The sequence below is a fragment of the Myotis davidii genome, unplaced genomic scaffold (assembly GCF_000327345.1).
Source record: "Myotis davidii unplaced genomic scaffold, ASM32734v1 scaffold1016, whole genome shotgun sequence".
NCBI lineage: Eukaryota > Metazoa > Chordata > Mammalia > Chiroptera > Vespertilionidae > Myotis > Myotis davidii.
The window spans coordinates 1,063,960-1,067,552 of NW_006287680.1; positions in this window are offsets into that span (position 1 = coordinate 1,063,960).

Consider the following 3,593-nt stretch of genomic DNA (forward strand, 5'->3'; position numbering starts at 1 on the left):
TCCCTGCCCCATCCAGCTTCTCAGATTACTGGCCCAAGGCCGGCAAAGGTGGCCAGGTTCTCTTATTACAGAAGCCGGCAAAGGCGGCCTGGCTTCTCTGAGCAAAGGCAGCTGGGTTCTCTGGCTCTTGGCTGCCACCTGGGTTTCCGATTGCAGTCAGTGGCATGCGGCTTCTTCCCTCCTTCCCCTTTCGCCTCCCAGCATTTCGCCTCGTATGCAAATTAACTGCCATCTTTGTTGGCAGTTAACCGCCATCTTGGCTGGCAGTTAATTTGCATATCGCCCTGATTAGCCAATGGGAAGTGTAGCGGTCGTACGCCAATTACCATGTTTCTCTTTTATTAGATAGGATAATTACTTATATTATTTCAGGTTCATTTTTAGAATCAATGCAGCACAACAAAACATTAAGGTTTTACCCAAGATATGATTATGAGTGATGAAACAATATTCTGTACTTGAGAGCATACAGTTGCATCAAATGCATCATAAAATTATAGCTGCATATTTTAAATCAGCGCCCAGACCACTGGCTTCTCAGATGTGGGCAGCTTGTCAGGTTACTGAAATAGTATTGTCATCTCTATCTTTTGTGTTCCTCATCAGGGGCCACTGAAAGATTTATCTATTTTTGCTTTTGGCTCTAAAAGTAAACCATGACCCTAAAGTGCACTATTCAATGTCCATTCACCTCAAATACTAACTTGAATAGCTAAATACATAGTGGAGGAATGGAGAATATAGTCTTTGTGCAAGTCTTAGGCTCTTTCCTGGAATTTTTTAAAATATATTTTATTGATTTTTTACAGAGAGGAAGGGAGAGGGATAGTGTGTTAAAAACATCGATGAGAGAGAAACATCAATCAGCTGCCTCCTGCACACTCCCCACTGGGGATGTGCCCGCAACCAAGGTGTATGCCCTTGACCAGAATTAAACCTGGGACCCTTGAGTCTGCAGGCTGATGCTCTATCCACCGAGCCAACCCCGTTAGGGCATCTTTCCTGGAATTTTTATCTCTCTTTCCTGATTATTAAAAGCAAGATAATCATGTGAAGGCCAGTGCTTTAAGCTAGAAGCAAGTGCTTAACCATATCAATAGGCATTTAGATGTTGAGACCAATTTTTAAGAGAGACACTTTTAAATATAGACAAGGCCACATAGGAATAATTTTAAATGCCTTTATTATTCAATTCTTAAATTATGATTTACCCAATTTATGATTAAAGGACTAGAATCCAAAAAAACAAAATGGAACTAAATCTAAAGAATGTACATTGGCTAATTACGCTCATAGATGGCTCCTAATATGTAACATCAGAAAGCAGCCTACTAAAATTTTTTATTCTACCTCTTCAGAGAATCTTGAGAAGATAACACTGAAACTTTGAACACCTTAGCTATAAAACTGCAAGAAGGGGCTTTTAGGTATACTTTTATGGGAATGTAGGTTTTTATTTTCCCTCAGTGCTCTGGGGGAAATATCACCTTATCGAAAAAGAATACAGAGCTTGAATTAGAGCAACCTGATTCGTGTCCCTGATTTGTTGTTCGCTCACACCTGAGAAAGTACTAAAAGTCAGTTAAACTCTGTGATTCCCCATGTCAGTCATCTTTAAAATGAAGAGGTTGGACTATTTCCTTTTACAAAACTCAATAGTTGGCATGAGTGAATTTACAAACGAATCTAATGATGATATGTAAAGTTCATTCTTTCCAGGATAATCTATGGTTTTCCAATTAGCCCTGTCATTGCGCATAACCAAGCAGAAGCTACAAATCTAATGGATGCTATCAGAGGAATTCTTGCATTGAGATTGAACTGGCAACTCCTTAGGTCTCCTCCCCCTCTGCTAATCTATGGTACTATCTACATATGAGATACTGTTCTTGGAGCTATTGTTGAGCCATTCTAGTCAAAACTGTAACAGCAAAGAGGCATTCAAATGATATAGAATATAAAAATGTCAAACTCACAAATAATTCCAGAAAAAACAAGTTGAAAAAGTAACACGATGTCACTTTTTGCCTAGAAAATTGGCAGAGTTAACAATAAAATGATAGTGTTCCATATTGGCCAGGGCGTTGGGTACTCTCATAAACTCCTGTGAGAGTACAATTTCACCCAGATTTCACGAAGGCTCTTCACCTGGCCGGCTGCTTCTTAGGCTTCAGGTCTCAGCCTGGAAGGTAATTCATCAGACACATAAGTAGAGTCTCCTTCAATCCCCACTCCATGCCATCCCTGCCAATACTTCCCTTCATAGCATGTATTGTAATTTATAATGATACATTTATTTGTACTTTTAAAGATGTACCAGGATTCTATAGAGAAATAGAACCAATATAAGACAGCATGTGTAAATATCTCACATTGCATATATACTATATTTAGAGAAATTTATTTTAAGGAATTGGCTCAAATGATTCTGAGAGGCTGGCAAGTCTGAAATCTTTAGGGCAAGCTGGCAGGTTGGAAACTAGGCAGGAGTTGATGCAGAGTCCAGATGGAAATTTCTTTTCCTCTGGGATCCTCATTTGAAACCTGAAGGCCTCCAACTGATAGTCTCCCTTACATTGACGGGAGGCCATCTAACTGATTAGTGAGGCTCACATTGTTAAGGCTTATTTACTTTATTGAAATCCAAACAATTATAGATGTTCGTCACATCTATAAAATACCTTCAGAGCAACACTTGGATTAGTGTTTGATTAAATAACTGACTAGATTACAATCACAACAGGTTTGTTGATTCTTCCACTAGATGATAAGCTCTATGAAAGGGCAGAGACCTTGACTTTTTTGGTTACCTCTTGCACTATGCCAGTCACTCAGTATGTGTTGAGTACATATAGTAGTTTCTTAAATATTTGTTGAATTAAGATATAAATGTATGATTTCTGATGCACTGAAGCACTCACATCCTATGGTTTGGTAGTCAAATGGTACTTTTTTATCATAATTTTCAGTACCTGGTCAGTTTGATAGAACCATGTATTTGAGTGTTTGGTGGGGTTCCTTTAAATTGTTGTGAAAATAAACAAAAACTCAGCATGCAAAGAAATGAACAGTCAAATCATAAAGTGTAAACTGATTTAGAAGGGATTCTACTTTAACTCTTCTTATATGTTTTCACCTTAATTATGCTATTATTTTCAGGTAAACTTGAAGTACAACAGAGATAAATGAAAGATCAAAATCAATATTGTCCTCATGGTGTAGTTATAAGCAACTAGAAAATATAATAAGACAAAATAATATCTCATTCAAAATAGCAATGAAGTTTTAAAGTACCCATGAGTAAATCTAAACAATAAAAATAAAATCAAGATCTTTATCCAGAGGAAGAAGATGGCGGCGATATAGGCAGACGCATCCCAGGTCGTGTCCCGGAGCAAATGGAGTGAGCAGCTGAAACTAATAGCACCCACCCCGAATTGGTGAAATTGCTCAGCTGGTGAGACAGTTTGCAGCCGGGAAGGGCAGAACTCCCTTGGAAAGGTAAAAAAAAAACAGGGATTTGGGCAGGAAAGTTTGCCAGACCTCTGAGCCCAGACGGTCGGAGGGAGACAGCGTGGCAGCCAGCAGCGTCC